General features: G+C 33.9%; 1 long non-coding RNA gene and 1 pseudogene across 3 annotated transcripts in view; one reads left to right on the top strand and one right to left on the bottom strand.

The window, feature by feature from the left end:
- LOC143234444 (uncharacterized) overlaps window positions 1-18,157 on the bottom strand; it is a 65,485-nt gene that overhangs the window by 18,599 nt on the left and 28,729 nt on the right. The window lies entirely within an intron of this gene.
- The window catches only part of LOC143234440 (insulin-like growth factor 2 mRNA-binding protein 1), a 99,670-nt pseudogene continuing 86,941 nt past the window's right edge, over window positions 5,429-18,157 (top strand). Inside the window, exon 1 of the transcript XR_013018653.1 lies at window positions 5,429-5,792. The product of XR_013018653.1 is annotated as an insulin-like growth factor 2 mRNA-binding protein 1 (transcript). The remainder of the gene's footprint in view (window positions 5,793-18,157) is intronic.

Below are 18,157 nucleotides of genomic sequence, written 5' to 3'. Positions count from 1 at the left end.
AACGAACAGTTGGATTGACCGTCACATTGTTACCAACCTTACAGCTAAAATGGCGAGCATATTTGGTGATGAAACTCGAACCCGTGATCCACAAATTACGAGTTACCATCACGCCAGTTGTGTATTAGATAATGTCAGATGCGCATTGTTTCCAGAAGAACTTGCCACAGAAGTTTTGTTACAGAATTAGGCATAACGTGTGCATGCTTTTCGCTTGAACGTTTCCTCATTTTTACGCATGGTACTTAAGCTGCACTGTCTTGTATGTTACACTGATAAATCCTAATCTAATAAAACTTCCAATCAGAGTAAAGTAAGTAATGAGAGAAAAACAAAAATCGCCCTGACCATCAGTGTAGCTGATTAAATTCTACTTGTAAAGATTAAAATGCTTTGTTTAACCTGTTGAATACTTTCGTGTTGCTCTCCCCTCGCCACTGGCACAGCGGCATGCCTGCAGACTTACAACGCTAAAAAGCGGGCTTCGATACCAGTGGTGGGCAGAACACAGATAGCCCATTGTGCTTAATCACAAACCAAACTGTCGTTGTTAGCAATATTTCTGGTCGTAGTCCTAGTAATACCTCACGAGATCCGGCTAGTTTGGATGATTTAGGATAGTTCTACAAAGACATTAATACATTTGTATGATATATCCAATTTTTTACAATAATGAAAATAGAAATGATTTTCTTATTTTTAAAAATAAAATTTATTTTTTTTCTTCTTCTTGAACTCCACTGGTGGTATTTTTGAAACCTTAGCACCTGAGAACACTTGAAGTCAGTGCTTATTTTCAAGTTTTGTGGTACATACAATGATTATCTAATCACCTTGTAATGCAAAAAGTAATGATTTTTTTTATAAACTACTACGATTATGTGCAGTACGATGTCATTTGGATTCAAGTTGACCTAAGGCTTAACTCATTTTAAAATAAATAATGTTGATGTATCTCTACACTGCCACCCAAGATATACGACATACGTCTACCTACTCTCAGTTGTCTATTTTTCTGTGCTGTAGGCGTGTGCTACTTGTTTTTATTTATTTCATAATTGGCGTATATGATGAAAACATTAGAATAAAACCTTTTAAATTATTTTTTTATTTTGTGAACCTTCATCTTTGTGTCTTAAAATACTGGGATTTCTTTGGTTGGTATAAAATAAATACCACGTTTTGTGTTTATCTTATTTTCTTGTACGATTTAAAATTTTGAAAAAGTCATAAAGGAAAACGGCGAACTTGTATGTTAAAGTAAAACGCGAAACTATGGAATCACTTTTAAATCCAAAATAAAAATGGAATGATGAACGTACTTTCTAGTCTACTGTTGTGCAGTTGTCTTAAGTAGGAAAGTTGTTAGTAAAATGGGATATATTTCTTTGATAGATTGTTTAGGCAGAGTATTCACGATGACACTTTGTAGAATGGACGTAAACTGCCTGTTGTGGAAACACAAGTGTAGAGGACGACATTTCGAAAGTCTTCAGCCTTTTGTCCTGAAGACGTCATCCTCTACACTCGTGTCTCCACAACAGGCAGTTTACGTCCATTCTACAAAGTGTCTTCAGGGTTATATTTCATTAACTTTTGTTACCTTATACAGTGGTATTCAACTTTGTTGGGCTTCGCAGTATGTAGAGCGCTAAGTTTTGTATACGTTGATCTAGAATCGCTTCTCGTATTATCCAAATTGAGTTGCCAAACACTGTTACTGACTTTTGGTAAGTATCGCCAAATTTCACCCTCTTCTAATTTATAACACTGTCCCTCCCATAGTAACTCAGCGGTAAGTCTTAAGAGGCTGCTACTCCATCAATGCTGAGATTTGTATTAGAGACCCAGCTTCCAACAAAGGACTTACTTTAAGGCTGGCACGGTTTGAATTGATTTCATTTTAAATATTTATCTAAATTTTAAATTATTTTAAGAGGGAAAGTGGTGTAATAAATAACAAAAACAAAAGTATTAGAAAATAATAATATGGTTATTTTAATCAAGGTACTGCTTCCAAGTAAGCGAGGAATGATGTTACGTAGCACATTAAAAAAAGTTTAACGGAAAAACAAAAATCATAGAATAAAGTTTAAAATATAGAATAATAATTTCTAGAAGCCTTTACAAATCACAGATGAGGGAGCGACAAAACACAATTTCTTGGCTGGGCCTAGAGGGTCAATATAAAGAACTACATAGTTAACCGCACTGTCGACAAATATGCCAAAATTATATAACAGGTTAAACAGTCGTAAATTTTATTTTATTTTTATTTGAAGAGGATGGCATTTCGAGCTAACGCTAACTGTATGTGTAAGCTGTACGATCTAACGAAAAACGCTAGCAGAAAACGTCATATTCTACAAAAAAAAAAAAAAATCGCGATTGTTTAACCTAAAGGGTCAATACTCCACAGTTCACAGTTGTAGAAACATTATTTTTCAATAGATATGGTTATGAATAAGAAAAATAAAAACGTACACTTTGTGGCCACTTAATTATAGATTACTGTCATTTCTTTAACCGAAACTTTCTGGAAGTAATTAATTATTACTAATTTTAAAGCAACCATCGAGATCAGAACTAAATTTAACCCAGTAAATTATGTATAAAATTACAGAGGGCTCTGTTGATAAAGATGAACACTTGTATATGTGAGAAACAACTGCAACGTGCATGCCAGTGAAGTTAAATTTTGTGGATATATTTCAGTTTTATGAATTTGAAGTTTAATCTGTCTTTAATACAGTTATTACTGGCTGTTTTAAGTGTTCTTTCAAAGGTGCTTATAGTTTGCACCCAAGTCACATAATCGTTATTACTTTATCTAAACTTTAGGCTTAATCAGTTATTATTCTTTACCTGTAGTTCATGGGCATCTAACACCGTACTGTATTTGTACTAATTTGTAGCTGTAATAATCAACAACGTTATATTTCTTGATGTTACCGTTATAGTTTTAGTTTATCTCTAACTAACTGGATAAAATTCGGCAGCACTTTTCCAAAATACTGTCTTTAGGGTAGCCGGAAATAAGGTCACGAGAAAAAAGTCAAATTTCTTAATACCCAGAAACAGTGTAAATTAATACAACAAAAATCATTTTATGTTATTTATTACAATAATAGCATGATGTATGGTATATAACATTATATAAAACGTAAATGACATACACGCATTAATAACACAACTTACATAACTATTATATAAGGTGCATATATAAAAAGGAACAAGGTTACTTACCCGACTTACCACTACCTGAAGAAACACGGCTTTACATCTGGTCTAAGGAATGTGGTGCCTAACCTGAACACACGTGAGATCAGTCCTGATGGCTTGTCTTACATGTACAGTATACCGAATTTACTAACACATCATTTAAACATTCGTTAAGTTTCAGTTTTTTTTTTTTATTAAATGCCTCTCTACAAATAGTCTTAACTTGACAAGTGTATTTATATGTAATACAGAAGCAAGTGTACTTATCAAACATATACAAGGCCAACCATGACATGAATGAGTGAAGTAAGTCAATAATTTAACTTTAAAAAATTATAAGTAAAATTCCCTATAATTTTTCCCTATATGCACCGTCAACTATATTTTCTATATTTTGATTTATACGTTAGCCAGAGGGCGGACAAATCACGTTAAATATCTAGTAAATGTTAACATTTTTTAGAATACTTGGGAATATTAGTGACGGATTTTGCAAATTGTATAATATAAACAAGTCACCAGTTACAATAAATAGAGTTGATAGGCGAAGGTGGTGAAGTGATAAGTCAGTTTAGTTCAGTAATTATTTGGTTTTAATGAAATACTTCGGTCAGTATTAGTTATCGCTTATACCCAGTTAGTTACTCGATCAATTATTTGTGGGGCTGTATAATTAAGTTTATTGTTTTACGTTAGTTATCGTATCGTTATCGAGGTATTTCCGTTTGAGCGCCATTTATATTGTTGGTTAGACCTACAAGTCACAATAGTGTACGAGTCAAGGCAGCATGTAAAAACTGTTATTATTACATCAACTCGAATTATTTTCACCGAATAATTAAAAAACTAAAACCTGCTCAACGTAAGGCTAACGTTACAACAAAGCGAATTAAATTGTATCTTAGTATGACGTATGCGAGTAAGAGAAATGTATTTATATCACATTTCAGTTCAAGGATGATTAGTGTTAGGTGTCGAATCCGTTATACTGTCTATAACGTATACTAGGACAAGTAAATTTTTAGTTTTATTTAACGATTTATATTATGTCCAAGTGTAAAGCGTTTAGAAATACGAATAGTAATAATAATAAATACACAAAAAACATGCTCATCACTTTGTGTTTATAAGTTATAGTCTTATTTGGACTTTATGGTATATTTTTAATGTAAACAAATATCAAATTTGTAACATCTGAAACACAACCTATATTTATATACTAAACCATATCCTACATTTATACTCTGATTCGAAACTTCGTGTATATGTATGAAAAACACAAATAGAACAGAAAACATATTTCTAAACTAGAAAAAATAGAAATATCGAGTAGAAATAAGTCGATACAAATTTATAAATATGGTGTAAATTTCAAAGTACAATCTATTATGAAGAAAGGTTTAAGATGGTAGTCCACTAGCAAGTCACCATAAAAACAAAATTCATTAAAGACTACAATTTAGAATGAAGTAATACGTTTAGATTTGATCGTAAGATATCACTTATATATCAGAATATAGTCATGTTATAAAGCTTGATGACTTATAACAATCTAATTACTAGCAATAAAAAGTATTATAACCAAAATACTCAAAATCTGTAACTTTGGAGAGGTTTAGAAGACGAGTTAAAAGCAACGAAGACTTTCTGACCGAGCGAAGTAATAGCGTTATAGGCGCATCCATTACAGGCGAGTGTCCAAGAATCGCCTTAGGACCCTGGAAACTTGTGTACAAGTTTGGATTTTGTGCATTCCCATATACTTCCTGAGAGTTGTTTCACAAATGTTCAATCATTTTTATTGGTGCAGATAGGAAAATGTCCATATCCGCCTTCTACGATACTGATGACTGCTTAAAATAGTCGAGCAATAATCAATCAAACCTTTTTCTTTCGTTAAGACACTTCCTAATTCGTTTTGTTGCTTTGTCTTGTTACTGTTAATATTATTTGCGATGAACACTTTAACGTACTGATTGGCTATGATACCGACTTTGTCGAGCACTCGTTGTCATTGGCTAGAACTCATTTTTACCAATTATGGCTTAATAATAATGTGCTTCTTTTCTTTCGTGAATATAAAGACAAATATTAATTAATCACAAATGAGATAAATAGCAATTGCAAAAATTCACCGTGTTGTTATAATTTTGACAAAATTCAGCGCATGAGTAAGAATAAGGCGGGAAACTAGATATATCACGTGATCTGATTGACGAGCACGTGGTAGCTGTATTTTGGGCCGCCCAGACAGGACTGTGTCCCCAGCCAAAGTTACTGCCCTAAACAAAGCGTATCGGTAGGCATATCACTACAGGATATATCCTCCAACTTTTGGTTTTTCGTTTGGTTACATATATTTTAGTTAAATTTGACAATTAAGTTTGAGACAATGAATAAACTTTACATAGGAAATTTACCAACAGACACTACAGAAGAGTCAGTACGGGAATTGTTTCTTGAGCAGTCGGGGGTTATCCCTAACACCGTCCTCGTGAAAAAAGGCGGCTATGCCTTCGTTGAATGTTCAGACGAACAAACCGCTAAGAAAGCGATTGAAATTCTAAATGGTAAGTTAACAGATAATTATTCCAAATTTAAACAAGATGCCTGCTTTAGCTTTTATGGTCTCTTAATGAGTCATTTCACGACAGCAGTATTGAAATATTGCTATTTCAAAATGGCGCCTGTATGAAATGCAAAGCTACGGTGGAGTTGTTAGTATTTTTATAGTAAATTTTCTTATGCATTATAATTTGTTATTTAGTATCGAAGATAAAATTGCTGAGTAGGCTTAACTGCCCCTTGTGAGTGCCAGTGTAACTATTACTAATAATACGTTAGATTCTGAAATACATAAAAATTTAAAATCGATATCTTATAATTGTTTTATTAAGTGGGCCTTAAGGTTTTTTTGTTTTCTTAAACTACGTTACTAAGTAAACGGTAAATGTAAACACGTAACTTTTCTTGTGCATTATGTATTGCAAATATCAATTATTTCATTAAAGTTAGGAAAATGTATTTAATTTGATCAGTAATTTCTTCAGTAGAAGAAATTCTCTTAACATAAAATTCCAGTATGTACTCACAAGTTTATTGCACTGTGCCCAAAAATTTGTGTTGCTTTTTATAGTTCTGTTATTTTGTAAGCCTTTGATGTAATTTCTCTTTATAAAGCTTAACTTTTAATGGATTAAAGTATTACGTGTGACAAACTAAGTAAAATATATTGTAATAATTTAGTATCATGTGTATTGGACTTGTTACTGTTTACTACAATAATTATTCTATGCAAGTTTTTGGTAGTGAGCTTAATGAAAATTTTGACTGTTTCATGGTCATTCACTTTGAACATAACTAATATTTGTTACACATCTCATGAGTTAAATGTAAGATGTGTGATTGTTAATAGATCTGACTTATATAATATGTATGGTGTTAACTCGTGATGAGGAGAAACCAACTTGAAATAAAAATGTATTCTCAAGACAGCTGGTATGGGTATTAAAACTTCAATCGAAATAAGTTACAGGACAAAGTTTTGACATTCTTAGGTCATCTTCAGGTTAACAACGATGACCTAAGAAGGTCGAAATGTTCTGTATTTCATTTTAGTCAAAGTTTTAATATCCATACCAGCTGTCTTGAGAGTGCATAGTTTAGCTAGCTGTTTAAGAAATGTGTATAATTTTATGTCAAACATTATCCTAGTTTTAAAAAATAAAAGTATCACACTACTTTTCATGGATTGTTATAATATTTTATATTATTGTAACCACACTAGATTCAAGATATTGTTAGAAACTATGGAGCCATAAGTTTGTTGAAGCTTGCAGCAAGATATCTAATCAGGAGGAACTAATAGATATTTCATATATTTCTAAAGTGTTTTTTTAAATACCATATTTGTTTTAGATTTTCAGATTCGTTCTTATTGTCATAAAAGTGTTTTTTTATAAAAGGTTAATATGATACAGGGATGTTCAGTCATATTGTAGTATTTCTACTACTTGGTTACAAGTCAGATTAAATATATTAAGCTTAATGCAAATTGTCTTATTGTTGCCATATAAAAGTCATCTAACCTCCAAAGTAACCTCCAGGGGGTGAAAATCATGAAATCAAAACAAGTAAGCAATAATGTGTTTAATAAAAGAGAGCTGAACAAAATATAAAATGAATATTTATTTTTTGTGTTATTATTTTTGTATAATTCAGAATTTTGTGATTTGAAATTTGTTGTTTTATTTATTGTTTTAAGTGTTATTGTATGCCAAATTTATATTGATGGTTTTAGAAGATTCTGTGAAAGCAGTACAGATTTCTATTCAGTGGAATATAAGGACACAGATTATTAGTTGTACGGGTACAAAAAATATCATCTGAATCCTAATGATGTACATTTTGTGTCTGATCAGTGTCTGTTTTTTTTAATTGTGTCATATGTTCACAGTTTTTGTCAAAACATGGCTAATAACATTGGTTATAAATATCTCCAAGGGTTTGGGATAAAAGTGCTTTTTAGGATAGAGTTTTGCTTTGCTTATGTTTTGTCTCTAAAAAGTAGTTTTTTTTATGGTTATATTTTATGTAAAAGTACTGTAATATGTATATGGGACTATTTTAAATCCTGTAAAGTAGCCAATGTGGTAAAATTGTGAAGTCTTTCTGCTAACGAAGCGTGAACTTTTTATACAGTTAAATAACATGATACTTACAATTTTGGAATATTTATGAGTTTCTAGAAATGTTAACCATGTAAAGTATGACTGGTAAAAGTTGCATGACTAAAATCTGGTTGTTTTTTATGCATCAGGAAACTTGAAACAATGTGTATTTTTAATATGGTTTCTTTTTAGATGCATTTGAAACAAAACTAGAATTATGAGAACTGTATATAAAGTAAAGTAACCCTAGATGTATATTTCAAGTGTATTGCTTGTGTTCAACAATAAATTATTCAAGAGTTTGGTTTGACACCATTAAATTATTTCATTTTGTTATCTTTGATATTTTAAGTTTTGTAATGTATTGTTTATAGGTTATCTACCTTCTTGATCATTTTGTGTAATTTAAATTTAATAGATGCAATGATTTGTATCTTTACCACTGTGGGAGTTTAGCTAATGTATTGGTTGTTTTTTTTTTCAACTTGAATTGCTCTAAATTATACAATGAAGTGCTGTTCTATAATTATTGGAACTGATGTTTTGAACATTTTCCACATGCCTTTATAGACATGAGACTAAGTAGTGTTTGTTTATAGCTCAATTATTGGAACTGATGTTTTGAACATTTTCCACATGCCTTTATAGACATGAGACAAAGTAGTGTTTGTTTATAGCTCAATTATTGGAACTGATGTTTTGAACATTTTCCACATGCCTTTATAGACATGAGACTAAGTAGTGTTTGTTTATAGCTCAATTATTGGAACTGATGTTTTGAACATTTTTCACATGCCTATATAGACATGAGACTAAGTAGTGTTTGTTTATAGCTCTATAATTATTGGAACTGATGTTTTGAACATTTTCCACATGCCTTTATAGACATGAGACTAAGTAGTGTTTGTTTATAGCTCTATAATTAGTGAAACTGATGTTTTGAACATTTTCCACATGCCTATATAGACATGAGACTAAGTAGTGTTTGTTTATAGCAATAATTGTTGTAGGTGTTCCTAATAAGTGTAACTCTGTTTATCATGGTGAGGATTTTGTTATTTTGGGATGGAATGATGTAGGTTATATTATGGCTAAGCATTACTGACTGTAATGTTAACCTAAGAAACCCTAAACAAGTGGTTATGGAGTTCACGATATAAGAACTGAGACTAACTAATGATGTAACACTGAGTTATTTGAAGTCACTTAATATTTTGTTTTCAGTGTCATCAGATATTAGTTTTTGTTTTGTTTTTTCCATTGAACACCCATGTATATGTAAAGTTAGTAAATAAAAGTTTGTGATAGGTTTATGACTGATAGTGGTGTGTAAAAATAATAAAAAATACTGGTTTAGTTTATGACTGAGAAATAATGGCATGCTAAAATGGTTAATGTTTTAAGAAACTGAAATTGACTTTAAGGGGTATTTATCAAACATGATAATTTTAGCAGTTTATTTATTTCAAAATTATCATTGAAGGTAGTATAAAACATGCATAAATAACATTATTGGATAATATTTTCTGAAGGTAGTGGACATTCTTTTTCTCAACTTAAAGCTTTATACTGTGAATAGCTTGACCTATTCATAAGTAGATTGGACTGTGAACCTGAGGTCACGTTCTGTTGCCACAGAAATGTGCTGGGGATTTTTGGGTCCAGGATATATTGCGAGAATGATAGCTACATGATTGGATAGTTAGTGCTGTTGGACATCTGCCTTAACTATAGTGTGTTTAAGAAATCTAAAACAACTTGTAGTGCTTCTCAGTGTTATAAGAGTGGTCAAGTTATATGATGGATAATTTTTATTTTTTTGTTTCATACTGTACTGTTGTTCTTCAGTCACAACTTTGAAATATACAAATTTGTTGTGTTATCAGATAAAAATCTACTGTTTGAATAAAATGGTGCAAAACAGTAAAATATTTAGGTTGGACATCTTTTGGGAAAACCAATTCTTTCCCCCTCTTTTATTGAACAAATAATACCCTTAATTATTTTTATTGCTTATTTATTGGTCAAAGTGCCAAATGTATATGGTATTATAAAAGGTCAGTTGGGTCACTGCTGTACTTTTCTATGTAAAGTAAGCACTACTGTATATGGTATTATAAAAGGTCAGTTAGGTCACTGCTGTACTTTTCTATGTAAAGTAAGCACTACTGTATGTGGTATTATAAAAGGTCAGTTGGGTCACTGCTGTACTTTTCTATGTAAAGTAAGCACTACTGTATATGGTATTAATAAAGGTCAGTTGGGTCACTGCTGAACTTTTCTATGTAAAGCAAGAGCTACTGTATATGGTATTATAAAAGGTCAGTTAGGTCACTGCTGTACTTTTCTATGTAAAGCAAGAGCTACCTGTATGTGGTATTATAAAAGGTCAGTTAGGTCACTGCTGTACTTTTCTATGTAAAGTAAGAGCTACTGTATGTGGTATAAAAGGTCATTATCACTGCTGTACTTTTCTATGTAAAGTAAGACCACTGTATGTAGTATTATAAAAGGTCAGTTAATCACTGGTGTACTTTTCTATGTAAAGTAAGCACCACTGTATGTGGTATTATAAAAGGTCAGTTAATCACTGCTGTACTTTTCTATGTAAAGTAAGAGCTACTGTATGTGGTATAAAAGGTCAGTTATCACTGCTGTACTTTTCTATGTAAAGTAAGCACCACTGTATGTAGTATTATAAAAGGTCATTATCACTGCTGCACTTTTCTATGTAAAGTAAGAGCTACTGTATGTGGTATAAAAGGTCATTATCATTGGGTCATTGCACTTTTCTATGTAAAGTAAGAGCTACTGTATGTGGTATTATAAAAGGTCAGTTATCACACTTCTGTACTTTTCTATGTAAAGTAAGAGCTACTGTATGTGGTATTATAAAAGGTCAGTTAATCACTGCTGTACTTTTCTATGTAAAGTAAGAGCTACTGTATGTGGTATTATAAAGGTCAGTTATCACTGCTTGCACTTTTCTATGTAAAGTAAGAGCTACTGTATGTGGTATAAAAGGTCAGTTGGGTCATTGCTGCACTTTTCTATGTAAAGTAAGAGCTACTGTATGTAGTATTATAAAAGGTCAGTTATCACTTCTGTACTTTTCTATGTAAAGTAAGAGCTACTGTATGTGGTATTATAAAAGGTCATTATCACCATTGCACTTTTCTATGTAAAGTAAGAGCTACTGTATATGGTATTATAAAAGGTCATTGGGTCACACCGGCTGTACTTTTCTATGTAAAGTAAGAGCTACTGTATGTGGTATGAAAGGTCAGTTGGGTCATTGCTGTACTTTTCTATGTAAAGTAAGAGCTACTGTATGTGGTATGAAAGGTCAGTTGGGTCACTTCTGTACTTTTCTATGTAAAGTAAGAGCTACTGTATGTGGTATTATAAAAGGTCAGTTGGGTCACAACTGTACTTTTCTATGTAAAGTAAGAGCTACTGTATGTGGTATTATAAAAGGTCAGTTATCACACTGCTGTACTTTTCTATGTAAAGTAAGAGCTACTGTATGTGGTATTATAAAAGGTCAGTTATCACTTCTGTACTTTTCTATGTAAAGTAAGAGCTACTGTATGTGGTATTATAAAAGGTCAGTTAGGTCACTGCTGTACTTTTCTATGTAAAGTAAGAGCTACTGTATGTGGTATAAAAGGTCAGTTGGGTCACTGCTGTACTTTTCTATGTAAAGTAAGTGCTACTGTATGTGGTATTATAAAAGGAAAGGTCAGTTAGGTCACTGCTGTACTTTTCTATGTAAAGTAAGAGCTACTGTATGTGGTATTATAAAAGGTCAGTTGGGTCACTGCTGTACTTTTCTATGTAAAGTAAGAGCTACTGTATATGGTATTATAAAAGGTCAGTTGGGTCACTGCTGTACTTTTCTATGTAAAGTAAGAGCTACCTGTGGTTCATATGAGTTATTTTGAATCAGTTTTTCTCTGTATGTCACCATTCACTTCTTTCTGTTTCAGAAAATTAATAGTGTTTCATGTTTAATTTATGAAATGAAAATATTTGTGTGCACACTTAACATCAGGAGAGTCGTGTCTGAAGTTGTTAGTTTCATTAGAGTAAATGTACATATAAATATAGGTAGGTTCTTTTTATGTCTGCTTAACAACCAAACAGAGAGATGAATGGGCTAAAGATTTAGTTTTCATTTATTTCAGCCCATGATTCGATGGAAATAACTTTATTGTTCTGGATGATTAGATCAGAGTATTCACAGTGAAGAAATGTCAAGTCCAGAGTGACACTTGTAGAGAATGTCCATAGGAGTAGTTCAGATATGAAAAACAGTGTTTGGAAAGTCTTCCAAGACTTTCTAGAAGTGTCACTCTGAACCAGGCAGTTTCAATTTAGTTTAGCTGCACGATAACTGTTGGAAATAAAAATTTAACCTTTTATTATTGTTAAATATAAATATATACTGTCATTTTTGTGATTCTTAAAGCATTTGTAGAGGTCGTTTTATTGTAAATTTTCGTCAAAGTGCATCTTGGTATTAAAGGATATTTTTAGGAAGTTGCTCTTGTGAAGGTGGTTTTACCTTAAGGACACTTCAGTTACCTTATAATTATAGTCGAGATAAGTCAGTGGCTATGTTTTTGTTTTCAGCTATCCTTGCAAATACTAAACCACAAGTTAAATGTAATCATGAGTTATAAATCTGAAGACAAAGTAAAGAAATAATGCATTTAGTAATTAGGGTTAACACCCAGAGTGAGTTTCACGGTGAGGTGAGGTTAGTGGTAAGAAACTTTGATCAACTATTTAACTGTTTAATCGTGAGACTGCTTATATATATATATATAAATAGAAAACTCCTGTTTAGCAACGTTAGCAAATTTTATATAGCTGTTTTGATTAATCTATTTATCAAAGGGTTCAGAGTTCGAAACGTTATGCCCTTCAAGATGTTTCGAACTTTCAGTTATGATGCGCTATTCCATTCAGATAAGTAGACAACGCCCATGAGGCAGCGGATTATGCTGGCTGGCTGCTTTCTGTTTGTTTGTTTTTTTAATTTAGCGTAAAACAACACGAGGGCTATCTGTGCTAGCCGTCCCTAATTTAGCAGTGTAAGTCTGGAGGGAATACAGCTAGTCATCACCACTCACCGCCAACTCTTTTACCAGCGAATAATGGGATTGAATGTAACATTATAACGCCCCAACGTCTGAAAGGGCGAGCATATTTGGTATGACGAGGATTCAAACCATCGAGCGCCCTAATCACCTGGTTGTCTTCTCTCAGGTCAATACATCTCAAAATTATGGACGATTGTATCGAAAACATAGAGTAACTGACCTGGGCTACGCGAGTATTAAATCAATATTAAGGCTGAAAATTCCAATAATTACAAGTAAACGTAAGCTGGGGGCGTTTCCTTATTAACTTCTGCCTATTTCATTTTGACAAATAAAAAGCTTTATACTGAACATTTGAGTTTGAACCATATACAAATCGAAACATATTGAGTCTAAAAAATAGTGTCGTTAGGTCCGCTTTGGGATAAGCTTCAGAATAAGTAAATATTTAATTATTGGAGCATTTCACAATATTATAAAATATGTTAATAATTTTAAGAACTGTCCCTGCTGTTATGACTTCCATGTAAAGTGTTTCCACTCGCTTTCTCTTCTTGGAGGGAAGTTTACCTAAACTCATTTTATATGTATACAAAAACTAGTTTCATTCCTATTAATTAGTCTTATTAAATATTAAGCCAAAGATTACGGGTAATCGCCCTGGCAACCCACACGAGTGAAGTCTCAAAAAATCATTTTGAAAGGCGAGACACTTCCGTCCATTATCCCAGGAAGCGTTAATCATAGTATGAAGACAAACTCCAGAAACCATGACGAAGAGATTTGTTAGGGTTTGATTGGCCAACGTTCAAGTGGAAGTACCAATAGTATTCCACGAAGAGGAAAAGGTGTGTCGTTAAATGCAAATCAAGTATGGGTATAGAGTCGAGAAGTTTACATTTTGGACATAACAATTGAAATATTAGTATATTTCTTTTTAATTGTTATTCAAGAGGCTTTGCTGGAGAAATGGCCCGAAATGTTTAGTCTTTCGTATATACTTTGCATTATCAGCCAGATTTTTCTATTTTACCTGCCTATCTTGTGTTAAGTGTATTAGCTTTTAATAGGGATTTGGTAAAGTGTGTAAAGCCTCATTTTAACTTAAGATATTGATTAAAATTAGGGGAACGATTTTGGGAGCTAGCAACTTCTTCATAAAGAACAGAAGAACAACAAACGTAAATGGCATCACTCTTTGAATACGTCACATTATTGTGTCAAAACCTAGTGGTTAAGGCGTCTAACTCGAAACGTCACGGGATCGAAACCTGTTACCGAACATGCTCTCACCCTTTCAGACATGGGCACGCTATGATATAAGGGTCAATCTCGCTATTCGTTTATAAAGAGTAGCTCAAGAGTTGGCGGTCGGTGTTGTTGATCAGTTGTCCTTTAATTTTAAGCTATCACTTCAAAACCAGGGGCAATTAGTAGATATAGCCATCGAGTTTCTTGTTTCCGAAGACAAAAGGCCCCGGCATGGCCAGGTGGGTTAAGGCGTGCGACTCGTAATCTGAGGGTCGCGGGTTCGCATCCCCGTCTCGCCAAACATTCTCGCCCTTTAAAGCCGTGGGGGCGTTATAATGTGATGGTGAATCCCATTATTCGTTGGTAAAAGAGTAGCCCAAGAGTTGGCGGTGGGTGGTGATGACTAGCTGCCTTCCCTCTAGTCTTACATTGCTAAATTAGGGACGGCTAGCACAGATAGCCTTCGAGTAGCTTTGTGCGAAATTCAAAACAAACAAACAAACAAACAAACCGAAAACAAAATAAAAATCCTTGAAATCTTGCATAATTTATAAAAGATATATAAATCTTGTTACTTCTGTTTTTGTTTTGACTTTTCTGTGTATTCTGGTGAGATTCATCAGTTATCTCGTCTTCATTTCGTACTTTTAATTCCGGTAAAGATTGGATGACAGCTTTCCATCCAAGTAAAAAGTGTTCTAGGAAATACTGGCTGGTGATGGTTGCTACGAAAACTAGAGAAACTATTCGATACCCATGCATATTTTGAACTAGTGTAGAGACTAAAACTTTATTGTGGTGAGCTTGTTTAAACCTAATATGGGTGTGCAGTGAGTGTTTTGTTTCATTTGGTTACAGAATTCGGGTCTCTCAGTGAACCCTTCCAAGTCGATATATTGAAAGTGGTACTGTTTGTTTGTAGAAATGACCAATAAAACCAACACTTTTTTTTTAACCAACGTAAACTACACGTGTTTGTATGTTTTTATTTTAAAAAAACGTATGTTAAAACCGGGATTTTCTAAAAAGAAAATTGCTCAATCAGTTTGAGGAGAAACCTAAAACTAACTTTTTGTTTTTTTAAAGAAAGTTTCAGGTTGGAAAATAAGTAAATAAGTAGTTTGCCGAATAAATATTTATAAAAGTTTTTAAAAGGTTTTTGGCCAACGATTCAACAAAAATCAATATTTGAGTGTTACAATTTATGTAATGTTCCTGTTTTTCTTCAAAATTATCCAAGGGGATTAACTGTTGAATTGCTCAAGATACACGGAGATCCCTGCGATAATATGTGTGTGGGTGGGTATTATCTTATAGCAAAGCCACATCAGGCTATCTGCTGAGTCCACCGAAGGGAATCTAATCCTTGATTTTAGCGTTGCAAATCCGTAGACTTACCGCTGGACCAGCGCGGGACCCTGCGATAACAACCTCTAAAAATACATTTTAAAATTATATGAAATGAATATACGAGTTTTATAGTTTACCGGGTCATCATAATATTTTGATATTTTTAGTTTGTGTTCTAATTGTTCCTGAAGTAATTTTAATTAATTAAGTTGTCAGGTGAAGATTCGTTTCTGTAACATAAATTGTTAAAGGACATGAATTAAAGTTTTGTTAATGTGAGAGTAGAGAGAGGGCAGTGTCATGTATTAGCCAATACTAACTTACTGTCATGTTATTTGAGGGTATACAAGTGGTGTGTCACTGTGAGTACAGCTGGAAGCTTGTGACGTAACGTTGACACAAGAATCTTTTGAGATCGTGTATCAGGGGTAGTCGCAGCTTCCTTCACTGCAGTACCCATATCTCACTCTCTTTTTTTTTTTCCATCAGCGATGATGGCCCAGCACGGCCAGATGGTTAAGGCACTCAACTCAAATCCGAGGATCGCGGGTTCGAATCCCCGCCACACCAAACATGCTCGACCTTTCAGCTGTAGAAGCGTGATAATATTATGGTCAATCTCACTATTCGTTGGTAAAAGAGTAGCCCAAGATTGACGGTGGGTGGTGATGACTAAATGTCTTCCTTCTAGTCTTACACTGCTAAATTAGGGACGGCTAGCACAGATAACTTTCTTATAGCTTTGCGTGAAAATCGAAAACAAACACACCATCAGTGATGATACTAACGGATATCAATTGTCCCCATAGAGGCTCAGAAGTAGATGTGAAACTTCATAATGCTAAAACCGGGTTTTGGTATCCATGGTCTAACTTTGCACTTAACAACAAACAAAGAAAACAAGTATACCCTTTATCCCTAGGAGCGTCACCGGTAAGTTTATGGATTTGAAATCTAAATTCAGGATTCACTTTCTCTTGGTGGAGCTAACCAGTTGGGCGGCTTTCGGTAAAAAACAAACAAACACAAGACCAAAAACGTAATTTACCGCTAGTTAAGGCATACACACTTGTAACATTCGAATATATACACACCAAATACAGAGGGATACAAATTATATAGGCACGAAACCTAACGAGTTTATTTGTAAGTTTGTGTTAAATGATATGTGACCAAAACTCGTATTAAAAAGTTTGTTTCACGTGTATCATCAGAACTAATAATAATTTACAAGGCAGGCGTGGCCTAATGTTTAGCGAGCCCAGACTGTGAATTCATTAGTTTGTAGCTCTCGCTGATTTGCAGTAAAATCACGATCCGCACTTGAGGCCGAATGTGTGTTGTAGGAATATCGGTAAAAGCTCACTATGGGGGCCATGTCTTATCTGTGAGTGTTTTAACTACCTATCTTCTCTCCCCCTCTAGTTTAGGCCATGTCTTATCTGTGAGTGTTTTAACTACCTATCTTCTCTCCCCCTCTAGTTTAGGTCATGTCTTGTCTGTGACTGTTTTAACTACCTATCTTCTCTCCCCCTCTAGTTTAGGCCATGTCTTATCTGTGAGTGTTTTAACTACCTATCTTCTCTCCCCCTCTAGTTTAGGTCATGTCTTATCTGTGAGTGTTTTAACTACCTACCTTCTCTCCCCCGCTAGTTTAGGTCATGTCTTATCTGTGACTGTTTTAACTACTTATCTTCTCTCCCCCTCTAGTTTAGGTCATGTCTTATCTGTGACTGTTTTAACTACCTATCTTCTCTCCCCCTCTAGTTTAGGCCATGTCTTATCTGTGAGTGTTTTAACTACCTATCTTCTCTCCCCCTCTAGTTTAGGTCATGTCTTATCTGTGAGTGTTTTAACTACCTATCTTCTCTCCCCCTCTAGTTTAGGTCATGTCTTATCTGTGACTGTTTTAACTACCTATCTTCTCTCCCCCTCTAGTTTAGGCCATGTCTTATCTGTGACTGTTTTAACTACCTATCTTCTCTCCCCCTCTAGTTTAGGCCATGTCTTGTCTGTGAGTGTTTTAACTACCTATCTTCTCTCCCCCTCTAGTTTAGGCCATGTCTTGTCTGTGAGTGTTTTAACTACCTATCTTCTCTCCCCTCTAGTTTAGGCCATGTCTTATCTGTGAGTGTTTTAACTACCTATCTTCTCTCCCCCTCTAGTTTAGGTCATGTCTTATCTGTGAGTGTTTTAACTACCTATCTTCTCTCCCCCTCTAGTTTATGTCATGTCTTATCTGTGAGTGTTTTAACTACCTATCTTCTCTCCCCCTCTAGTTTAGGTCATGTCTTATCTGTGAGTGTTCTAACTACCTACCTTCTCTCTCCCTCTAGTTTAGGTCATGTCTTATCTGTGAGTGTTTTAACTACCTATCTTCTCTCCCCCTCTAGTTTAGGTCATGTCTTATCTGTGAGTGTTTTAACTACCTACCTTCTCTCCCCCTCTAGTTTAGGTCATGTCTTGTCTGTGACTGTTTTAACTACCTACCTCTCCCCCTCTAGTTTAGGTCATGTCTTATCTGTGAGTGTTTTAACTACCTACCTTCTCTCCCCC

Source organism: Tachypleus tridentatus, chromosome 12 (assembly GCF_004210375.1).
Source record: "Tachypleus tridentatus isolate NWPU-2018 chromosome 12, ASM421037v1, whole genome shotgun sequence".
Taxonomy (NCBI): Eukaryota; Metazoa; Arthropoda; class Merostomata; order Xiphosura; family Limulidae; genus Tachypleus; species Tachypleus tridentatus.
Note: the sequence above shows the minus strand (reverse complement) of the source record. Positions and strands in the feature narration are given on the sequence as shown.